The sequence below is a fragment of the Neoarius graeffei genome, chromosome 19 (assembly GCF_027579695.1).
Source record: "Neoarius graeffei isolate fNeoGra1 chromosome 19, fNeoGra1.pri, whole genome shotgun sequence".
NCBI lineage: Eukaryota > Metazoa > Chordata > Actinopteri > Siluriformes > Ariidae > Neoarius > Neoarius graeffei.
Window position 1 is genome coordinate 55,171,021 of NC_083587.1, and position 12,054 is coordinate 55,183,074.

Genomic DNA, 12,054 nt, shown 5'->3' on the forward strand with positions numbered 1-12,054 from the left:
GCCATGTTGAAAGCCCCGTCTGTCCAAGCTTCACATCACCACATCATTAAGGAATTTGAACTTTAATTTGCTGAATTAGAAACATATTTTGTCTTAGCTGTATGTAGAATCTGGGCATCTTTATTGTGTATGAGCTTGAGCTGCTAGCTAGGATGTACCAACACTAATCAATCAATGACACACAATGACAGCATACTACTCTGTTCCTGAACCCATCATACGATGCAGAAATGGCATCTTTAACTTCAAAACAAAGAAAGTATGTCAGTAAGAGAAAGATTTTCCACTAACTGTCCTCGTGTGCCTTGTTATCAGACCAAAGCCTGGATTTAAGACACACATATAATAATATACAAAGACAGTAGCCTCACAGGCTTATCTAGCTGCTTGATGTGGGTTGGCAGCAGTCAATCTTCATCAATCACCCACTTCCTTTTGTTCACACGGAGCCAAAAAGATGCCCTGCTTCAGCTCCACGGCAACCTCCAGAGAGTCAGTTTCTGAGTGCCAACAATATGCAGAATAACCTTGCCTTCCTGGAAAGAACGTTCGTCTTGCCAGGTTACCCTGCATGAACTGACTGGCAAGAACACAAAAACGAAGACTATGAGTTTTAGAGGTCCTTTGGAGTTGCTTTCTGAGCCACGATAAATTGCTCACTCGGTTAACGACAGAATGTTACTGCTAGCTAACATTCACTAACGTAATTAAGACAAATCCTAATCCTGACCAAATTGGTTTGTAATGAGTATACAGAATATATTCAGGGACTATATTAATCAAATCTATTTTATTTGTATAGGAGATCTGGGATCCTTACAAGACATACGTTCTGATTACAGCAGCAGTTTGAAGGTAAAAAGTGTGCGTCTACGGAATGCTAAACTTTTCAGGGTGAATTAAGCAAATCCGCAGGGCAGGCTGCGAGAAGAACTGCAGCAGTAGAAGTGTGTCAGGAAGTTTTGATTTATGAGCCTTGATCCTTATCCTCAAAGCAGCCGTGATATCAGTCCAGCATTGAGACCACTTCAGCAGATATTTTCTCTGACATTTTCCCTACCTGCATTCTCTGGTATTATAATTCATCCTGAACAGCAGTGGATTCCGACAAGAAAGAAAGTCAGGAAAAAGTTATACAAGATTGCTCTGAGAGCACAATATCCCCCGCTGGCAACTTTCTCCATGCTATAAGTGCTTAATACACCCTCGTGAAATTGTCAAAGTACAAGTTTGGTAATCAAGGGCCATAACTCTGGTAAAATGCGACTGAATTGAACGAAACGGCAATATGCGTATTACCAAAATTCCTCCAAAAAATTGTGAGAGGAGATGATTTCAGAAGGTGAGTACCCTTCCCGGGACGGCCGGACAGACAGACGGATGGACGTCGCCATGACATAATCCCCCTTCAAGCCTTTTGGCCAGTGGGCGATAACAAGGAAAACATAAATCGTATTTACATTACGTGACATTTAGCAGATGCTCTTATCCAGAGCGATGTACAACAGGTACACGAAGTGCTGAACTTCTAGACAAGAAAGTTCTAGTGCCAACTGAACAAGTGACAATAATACTTAGTGTAGTATGCCGTTGAAGTACCAATACTCAAACCAACCAAAGTACAACTAAATAGAGAACTTAAACGGCTAACCCCAGGCTAGACCGTATGCAACCTAGACCGAAACAAGGGAAGAAGGGGAGAGGTGCAGCCTGAAGACGTGGGTCTTCAGTCTGCAATTGAAGGTGATCAGGGAGTCGGCAGTTCTGACCTCAATGGGAAGGTCATTCCACCAACAGGGAACCAGGACAGACAGCAGTCTTGAACAAGCTGAGCAGGAGCAGAGAGAAGGTGGGGTCAGGTGACCAGTAGTAGTGGAGCGTAGGGATCTGGCTGGCATATAGGGTCGGATCAGACTCCGGAGGTATGTCGGCCCTAATCCCTTGACAGCCTGGTAAGCTAGCACCAATATCTTAAAAATTTGATAGGTAGCCAGTGCAGGTCAGCAAGCAGAAGGGTGACATGGGAAGAACGAGGGAGGTTGTAGACCAGGTGAGCTGCAGTGTTCTGGATGAGCTGCAGGGGTTTTAATGGCAGATGCTGGAAGGCCAACAAGGAGAGACTTGCCGTAGTCCAAGCAGGAGAGGCTCGGTGACCAGGAGCTGAGTAGAATAGGTGGTGAGAAAAGGGCAGATCCTTCAGATGTTGTACAGGAGGAATCTACATGTCCAGGTCACTGCAGCTACGTTCGCTAAGGAGGAGAGTTTGTCATCGAACACGACCCCTAGGTTCGTCGTATTTTCATTGATTTTATGTTAAATATTCCGAAGAGAAGAAACAAGATCTTGCCATCAACAGAGCTTCGGTTAAACACACCCAATTCTAGGAGAGACCAGAATACATGTTCACTACAACACTGATTGATTTGTGCCAAAAACGTGCTTATTACCTCCGCCAAGGAGGTTATGCTTTCAGCGAGGTTTGTTACTTTGTGTGTTAGCATGAAACCTACCAACATAATTTCTATTTCGATGAAACTTGGTGGAAAGGTGCATTCATGAATTTATTTTAACTTTTGCTCACGTTTCGAGATATGGCATTTACAATATATCGTTTACGATCCAGCAGACAGCAGTAAAGTTCAACAGCGACAAAACATAGCCAATGTAGAAAGACGATGACTCCATATCACAATCCATATTCACAGGCACCAGTAATCCTACAACCGCATAATTCTAATAATTTTGGAAATGTATCCAGCCTTATAAAGTGGTTACGGTTGCAGATTTGCGTATCAGAGAAAAAAAAAATCATCAATCATCGACTATTGTACTTGACAGAGGTCTTTGCTCTCTGAGTACTCTTCTAGTGTTAATCTTAGTTTCTCTACCCAAATGCTAACATTTAGTTATTTTCATTTACAACCCCGATTCCCAAAAAGTTGGGACAAAGTACAAATTGTAAATAAAAACGGAATGCAATGATGTGGAAGTTTCAAAATTCCATATTTTATTCAGAATAGAACATAGATGACATATCAAATGTTTAAACTGAGAAAATGTATCATTTAAAGAGAAAAATTAGGTGATTTTAAATTTCATGACAAAAACACATCTCAAAAAAGTTGGGACAAGGCCATGTTTCCCACTGTGAGACATCCCCTTTTCTCTTTACAACAGTCTGTAAACGTCTGGGGACTGAGGAGACAAGTTGCTCAAGTTTAGGGATAGGAATGTTAACCCATTCTTGTCTAATGTAGGATTCTAGTTGCTCAACTGTCTTAGGTCTTTTTTTGTCGTATTTTCCGTTTTTTGATGCGCCAAATGTTTTCTATGGGTGAAAGATCTGGACTGCAGGCTGGCCAGTTCAGTACCCGGACCCTTCTTCTACGCAGCCATGATGCTGTAATTGATGCAGTATGTGGTTTGGCATTGTCATGTTGGAAAATGCAAGGTCTTCCCTGAAAGAAACGTCGTCTGGATGGGAGCATATGTTGCTCTAGAACCTGGATATACCTTTCAGCATTGATGGTGTCTTTCCAGATGTGTAAGCTGCCCATGCCACACACACTAATGCAACCCCATACCATCAGAGATGCAGGCTTCTGAACTGAGCGCTGATAACAACTCGGGTCGTCCTTCTCCTCTTTAGTGCGAATGACACGGCGTCCCTGATTTCCATAAAGAACTTCAAATTTTGATTCGTCTGACCTGAGAACAGTTTTCCACTTTGCCACAGTCCATTTTAAATGAGCCTTGGCCCAGAGAAGACGTCTGCGCTTCTGGATCATGTTTAGATACGGCTTCTTCTTTGAACTATAGAGTTTTAGCTGGCAACCGCGGATGGCACGGTGAATTGTGTTCACAGATAATGTTCTCTGGAAATATTCCTGAGCCCATTTTGTGATTTCCAATACAGAAGCATGCCTGTATGTGATGCAGTGCCGTCTAAGGGCCCGAAGATCACGGGCACCCAGTCTGGTTTTCCGGCCTTGACCCTTACGCACAGAGATTCTTCCAGATTCTCTGAATCTTTTGATGATATTATGCACTGGAGATGATATGTTCAAACTCTTTGCAATTTTACACTGTCGAACTCCTTTCTGATATTGCTCCACTATTTGTCGGCGCAGAATTAGGGGGATTGGTGATCCTCTTCCCATCTTTACTTCTGAGAGCCGCTGCCACTCCAAGATGCTCTTTTTATACCCAGTCATGTTAATGACCTATTGCCAATTGACCTAATGAGTTGCAATTTGGTCCTCCAGCTGTTCCTTTTTTGTACCTTTAACTTTTCCAGCCTCTTATTGCCCCTGTCCCAACTTTTTTGAGATGTGTTGCTGTCATGAAATTTCAAATGAGCCAATATTTGGCATGAAATTTCAAAATGTCTCACTTTCGACATTTGATATGTTGTCTATGTTCTATTGTGAATACAATATCAGTTTTTGAGATTTGTAAATTATTGCATTCCGTTTTTATTTACAATTTGTACTTTGTCCCAACTTTTTTGGAATTGGGGTTGTAATAGTACAAGTCTAAAAATCTCTAACTACAGTATGCATATATTATATACAGTAGGTAAATTCATAGCAACATCTCATTTAAAATTTGAAATAAAAAGGTTTTGAAACATTTAAAACCATTAAAACAAAAAATAACTGGTCAATATATTGAATAATTAATATTCAAGATTCTGCACTATTTCTAGGCCCTTTTTTTTTGCTTTTAAATAATATAAGCATATTTGTGATATTGATCATGTTACACGTTTGGACAAAAGGACAGGTTTTGCTCACGTCTAATCTCTTCTGTTGAAGTACGTTTTCAAATGACGCTCCCATGAATTTGATCTAAAACTAATCACAAGTTTTTGCATAAACTCATGGAGTCCATGCCAGCTCGAGTCGAGTCAAGCGCACACTAAAGTGGACGTCCAAAATACTACACGACTCTGAAATTGGTGCAAATATTTCAAACATTCTACTTTTCAAACCAAGTCTGAGTACATGGTGTAACTCCAACTAAAGCATCGGCGTCGTACTCCGGAGTGTGTTTGGCTGGCTATTGGTATTTACGCATGGCCAGTTTCCATCGCGGTGCGGTGCTGCGCCATCAATCCTGCTCAGGTAAATGACAAATAAACAGCTATTTATAATCCAGAGATATCAAACAGGACAGCAGAAGAAACTATAATACAGCAGACGTCAGAGTCGCTATTTATCTCATTTACAATGCGTTACAGAGACTGTCTTTTAAACCCTGCCCTTCTTTTTCCCAAAAAGTGAAGACAACTCTTTTGACAGGCACATGCATCTTTATTTTAGCTGATGCGACACGTGGAAGAAGCACGCGAAGCCACTGAGTGTTTAGAGGGAAAGACAGTCAAGGACACAACTGGAGAATGAAGTATTAATGTCCCAAAAGCTAATGGTTAAAGAAATAAAGAAAAATGCTTGAAGATGATGTTAGCTGGCATCTGCTGATTTGTACTTTTCTCGCATTTTTAGCACTTCCTTACTTCATTGTAATTAATGAACCACTTTTGGAAAGCTCTCCGTCTAAATTAAAGTGATAGAAATGAAGAAAAATTGATGAAGGTGTGGGAAGAAATTGCTACACTCACTAGCGTACATGGATAGCAATGTTAGCATTCTGGTGAAGTTTGAGTAAAAATTTTGAAAGAAATGAAGAAAAATGAATACAATTAACAGTTTTTGTTGATCTTTTACACATGGTTAGTGTTCTCTTGCATTAAAGGATTAACAGGACTACATTTCTAATTGAGTTCTTAAGCTATATGGAGGGGCGGCACGGTGGTGTAGTGGTTAGCGCTGTCGCCTCACAGCAAGAAGGTCCAGGTTCGAGCCCCGGGGCCGGCGAGGGCCTTTCTGTGTGGAGTTTGCATGTTGTCCCCGTGTCCGCGTGGGTTTCCTCCGGATGCTCCGGTTTCCCCCACAGTCCAAAGACATGCAGGTTAGGTTAACTGGTGACTCTAAATTGGCCGTAGGTGTGAATGTGAGTGTGAATGGTTGTCTGTGTCTATGTGTCAGCCCTGCGATGACCTGGCGACTTGTCCAGGGTGTACCCCGCCTTTCGCCCGTAGTCAGCTGGGATAGGCTCCAGCTTGCCTGCGACCCTGTAGAACAGGATAAAGCGGCTTGAGATAATGAGATGAGATGAGCTATATGGAAAAGGGTTAGCATGAAACCATGCTAACTAATTCCTACTCGGTTGAGTTCACTGTTCGCAACATTAGCAGCGTTTTTGGATTTCGAGTTCTCTAGGGGTTATTTTCGCTTCAAGAGGGGAAAAAATTAAGTATCCGCCTGGTAAATGTCGGAAAGAACTACGTCAAAAGTAAAAGTTTACACACACACACACACACGCGCACATCTGGGTTAGATTTCACAACCCATTCAACATGTGTAACTAATCATAATGACTAGGCCAAACGCCAGTGGGCAGCTCCTTTGTACCCCAACCCTCCAGTAAAAACACTCCTGCTTACTCACTCACTAGTCATGTACACGGCCAGAGTCACAGTTCACTCTCGTGTTTCTTCCAGTTGAAAAAGACTCATTTTGGGAACAAACAGTTCTGTATTAACAGCAACGTACAGTTTTAAGGAGCTCAGTGGTATTCCTTTTAAAGGTGAACTCATATTTGTAAACCGGAGGTGTACAACATGGTGAACATATGAAACCTTTAAGCCATGCTGATAGATTGAGGTCATGAGGTCAAAGCACACAGATGAAGTGATAAAGGACGACTGGGATGATGGAAGTCTGATATTTAGCACTGCAGACAGACAGGTCATCGGCTCAGAACAAGTTCAAATAACTGGAAAATGGATCTCAGGTCTTCTGGGAATTGGTTCCAGCTATGTTTAGTAGAACTACTAAAAGCATCTTCTCCTTGGTTTGTCGAAACTCTACCATACCACACCACACCACACCACTCTACCTGTTCTCATAGCAAGTCCTTTTTTGTGTGCTCCTATTTACGCACATTTCAGTTACACGCATTTTCCCCTATGCACTCCGATTCCCATTGGCATCAAGGCGGTCTCATGAAAGAAGTCAAAGTACCTCTAACGCCAGAATCTGGTCTTCCCAGACAGTCTCCTGTCCCAGCACTAACCAACTCTTTAGGCGTACGGGTGCGGCGCCGATCTCCGTTTCGATAGCCATCGGCCTCTCGCCTATACAGCTAGGGTTACAGTAGGGGCTAGTCCTCTGGTAACCACGAGAGTTTGACTTCCCCACTCGCATCTGTATTGCAGCGTGCCTTGCCAGACAGTAGTAGGTACCATTTTCATGATGGTCTTTGGTATGACCTGATCGAGAGGCAGACATGCTAACCACTAGGCCAACTCGCAGTGTGGACGAAGCAAGCCCCTATTCCATCTCCTGGTCCCAAAAATCAATTTAACATATGGTCCCTGGGTAGGGGACGTATCAGATATTAAACTGATAAGAACAGACACTACACATGATCTTAGCAAAAAGGCCGAAAGAAGGCATGATTTATTTAAAACAGCAATAAACCAAGTCACACTCGTGTATTTTGGCTGTTGGGAAAACATGCAACGTGGACTTCCCGCATTAACCTGTGAAGGTCACTGAAATCCATTCAAACCATAAACCAGACTCCGATATTGGAAATGAATAGAGACAGAAGGAGAACGTAGCTATATTATGAACCACCTTTCAAGCAAGGCATTAGTTTCTATGTATGACCCCCCCCCCCCCAAAAAAAAGTAAATATTACATTACATTAATGACATTTAGCGGACGCTCTTATCCAGAGTGACATACAACATGCCCAGAGCAGCTTGGAGAGCAGATGGGGGTTAGGTGCCTTGCTCTAGGTCACTTCAGCCATTCCTGCCGGTCCGGAGAATCGAACCAGCAACCTTTTGGACCCAAAGCTGCTTCTCTAACCATTAGGTCATGGCTTCCCTGTCAAAATATCCCAAAACACCACATGTCCCGGGTCTGTGTATAAAGAAATTTCAATATTCATTAATAAAAAACACACTACTGAGGAAAAGGTGCAACAAAATGCATGTTCCAGTCTCCACACTTGAACTCATGCTGAGTAGCCTATTATTAAAAATGCATTAGTAATCAGTAGTGTCAATGAAAGCCAAAAATAGCTCACGCACCAAGACACGCACAAGATTAGGCATCATAACAAAATAACCAGCCAATAAACCCCATGCTACAATCTGAACATATGAAAAACACCAAGAATCTCAAACTTAAGGGTGTGTTATTGTCATCACACATAACGCTTTTTCTTTTTTTTTCTTCTCCAATTTCAGAGGACGCATTGCCTCCGTGGCCGATAGGAATCATATACATGTCTACTCATCACCACTCTTCCAATGTATTAGCTACACTGATTAATGAACGGTCTCAAGTTCAAAAAGAAAAATAATGATTACTGTGGCTCGAAAGCTGTTTGTCCAGGTGTGTGCACAGCTGGAGGAAGGCTTCACGGTCGAGTCAAAATCACTGGATGCACTGTGTGTTGATGAGCCCCAGTATTCCAACCTTGCCCAGATGTACTTGTGGCCGTCTTTTTTGCGGTTGGCGAGCTTTTTTTTCTGTCTTTCCCACTCCCTCATGAGCACAAGAACATGCAGAGCAGATATTTTGTTTTATGATTGTTAGGCAGGGCGGCACGGTGGTGTAGTGGTTAGCGCTGTCGCCTCACAGCAAGAAGGTCCTGGGTTCGAGCCCCGGGGCCGGCGAGGGCCTTTCTGTGCGGAGTTTGCATGTTGTCCCCGTGTCCGCGTGGGTTTCCTCCGGGTGCTCCGGTTTCCCCCACAGTCCAAAGACATGCAGGTTAGGTTAACTGGTGACTCTAAATTGAGCGTAGGTGTGAATGTGAGTGTGAATGGTTGTCTGTGTCTATGTGTCAGCCCTGTGATGACCTGGCGACTTGTCCAGGGTGTACCCCGCCTTTCGCCCGTAGTCAGCTGGGATAGGCTCCAGCTTGCCTGCGACCCTGTAGAAGGATAAAGCGGCTAGAGATAATGAGATGAGATGAGATTGTTAGGCATACCAGACGTTTGGTACTTTTTATAGTCATTTTTTTCCTGTTTAACGTTGTAATCTAAGGTTACAAGAAATGTTATTGCAGTTTAAAACAAATTACATAAAAATTTAGGAATTTTTGAACTTTATTTGGACATGTTAAAAGTTGACCTCCCACCAACTTAAAATGCAAATATGGTGTTTGGCCATGTGGGGGCGCTTGATTTACTAAAGCCCTCAAAAGTGCGTAGACAAACTGCGTAAGTCAAGGGCAGAATGTGCGTAAACGGCATTTACTGTACATACAACACGATCAGATTTTGGGTTTGCTCTGCCCAAAGCACATAACTACATTCATCATGCACAAGTCATAGACTTAAAGGAGATACGCAGAGCCATGGCCTCACTTTTTATATATAAATGCCTTGAGACCTCAAGAATGGCACAGGAATAGTTCTAAGCGTTAACAATAAATCCAATATAGTAATTTTTACGATTAAAATGATTCATATAGGTAGCGGTCTGAGTGAATGGCCTTGACATCTGTGACGTCACAGCAAGAAGTCTATCGGTCTCCTCTCCATTTCCGCTATACTAAAACACAGAGCTGACTGCAACTTCGAGCTTCCATTTTGAGCTAATTTATCGCCATGCCACGTAGATGTGTTGCTGGCGGGTGCAGCAACACGACAGAAGGTGGATTTATGTTGCATTCATGGCCCAAGAATGTTCAAACTGCAAAGATTTGGACGAGTTTTGCAAGAAGTTCATGGGCACATTGGGCGCCTACGAAGTGGTCTCTCCTCTGCTCTGCACATTTTACTGAGGACTCGTATGAGACCTCTGATCTGTTGAGGAGCATTGGCTATAAGCCCGTATTGAAAGAGGGTGCAGTACCAACAATTAAAGGAAAAGAAAACTTCAAGAAAAGGAAAGTAAGTTCAGTTGCATCAGTTCTCCCGGAGTGTGAGCCGAGGGTTGTTGCTAAAACCCGGGACAGAACGGGACAGGACATATTATCGCTCGGGCAGTGACCTCGCCACGGTTGTTGCTAAAACCGGTGACGTCCCATCCCGGGTTTTAGTAATTGCCTGAGCCGAGCAGTAATGGCGGAGTACTCAGCATGGAGAAAATGGAGAATGAGTGGAGCAGCCATCGGATTTCTCCGCTTGATATGCTTGCCTCAGCAGCAATATCTCGCCCTTACATGGAAGAAGCGAATAAATGAAGAACTGAACGAACAACTGAAAGTCAGATTGTTTCAAAACAATCGGCCACAAGATCGGCCTTCAAGAAGCGAGAACACAGACGGGTAAGCTCCGACTCTCATTTGGATACAAAACAACAACACTCGTTGTTTACCTGCATTTAGATTAATACATGTAACTTGTATTGTGTATTTAAGTTACCAGGATAAGATTATTTAATTTGCTTCAGAATGTGATTGTCTCAGTTCATCTGATTATTTAATTAGCCTTTTACGTTTTATCAGTGAAAATGCGTGCATGTACATGTATGTTGCACAAGTTATAACACCCATCCTGTTTTAATGAGAGTCAACCCACAATCACTGAAGTCAAATCAGTCTTAGTTGAGCAAGTCGGTAATGGTATTTCTTACTTTCACCGTAAATTTTTATTTATATGACTTTGGTTTATAGCTGTCAAAGGCCTCGGCCTTAAAACCGGTTACCGCTGTGACGTCACACACTCAGGGCTGGCTGGCTCAGCGAGGCAGCTCGAATGCCAACTTTGCGCTTGATTTTAACTCTCAAAAATATATATTTTTTTATTCCCATTTATGCAGCATACAAGAGTCAAGGATGGAGATACTAGAAATTTATTTAAAAATAAAAGGTTCTGCGTATCTCCTTTAAGAACCCTTGTAAACTGAAAACCTCGTAGCTGCGCACTTTGAGTATCGTGCCCATAGAGCTCTGAGTCATACACAGCAAATCCAAAGACTACGAGTCTCCACGCTCTACTGGGCCGAAACGCAAATTATTGTGGCTACTGCCTCATAGAAGTGAAAGTAGCTACTGCCTCGCATGTCGTCATGTTGTAAGAATGAGTGTAACAATAGCGCACTGCGCATGCGCATAAGCATTACAATCACCAGAACGGCGAATCGTGATCTCGTGATACGAACAGCTGATCTCGCGTTATCAAAGGTACACAAGAACGAGTGGCAAAGCCACTATGTCACCATGTTGTACGAATGTAAGAATGGGTCTAACAGTAGCAAAACTTCGTAACCAATCAGCACTTATCCTGATCAAGTTCGATTACCCGTTCTACTTCTTGATAAACTTCGGAATCAATCAGAACCAGAAACTAAATAAGAGAAACCTCGTTATAACGTCGTAGTATCGGAAGATAATCGGCAGATATAAAGATAAACGAAATTGACCTCGTGGTTCGCCAAGCCTACTGATTCGATATCAAGTAAGTGGTGTTTATTTTCAGAAAATTTACCTTTTGATTATCACAGCTTTTGTCTGGTCCTTCTGAAAGGTCAAATGAAAGGTTTTGTTTTTTTAGCTTTTTGGCAGATATATTGAGAAGCCGATATCAAACTTCTGCTATTCGCTTTAATTTTTTTATTTTTTATTTTAGTCTTTACACTACACTTGTGAAACAAAACGTGCTCATTAGTACTAAATAATGCTTCGAAGACGCTTCATGAACAAGTGCTTTCTTACTGTTTTGAAAGTAGATCTAGTTCACAGCACTGGATTTTGAACAAAACACAGTAAACAAAATACTCCAAGCCCTGATGCTGCTCACAGCTTGGTGATGCCTGTAAGAGATGAGGCGAGGATAACTGATAACATGTATATCTGCGATATTTACTGTATGGACAAGGGATCTCATCTCATCTCATCTCATTATCTCTAGCCGCTTTATCCTTCTACAGGGTCGCAGGCAAGCTGGAGCCTATCCCAGCTGACTACGGGCGAAAGGCGGGGTACACCCTGGACAAGTCGCCAGGTCATCACAGGGCTGACACA

At 42.5% G+C, this 12,054-nt stretch overlaps 1 protein-coding gene and 1 non-coding gene across 2 annotated transcripts in view; both read right to left on the reverse strand.

The window, feature by feature from the left end:
- Positions 1-12,054, reverse strand: part of LOC132867419 (mannosyl-oligosaccharide 1,2-alpha-mannosidase IA) — a 614,171-nt gene that overhangs the window by 461,693 nt on the left and 140,424 nt on the right. The gene's annotated exons all lie outside the window — the stretch shown is intronic.
- On the reverse strand, positions 7,327-7,523 carry LOC132868115 (U2 spliceosomal RNA). The gene has a single exon (XR_009650804.1). It is a non-coding gene; the product is annotated as a U2 spliceosomal RNA (small nuclear RNA).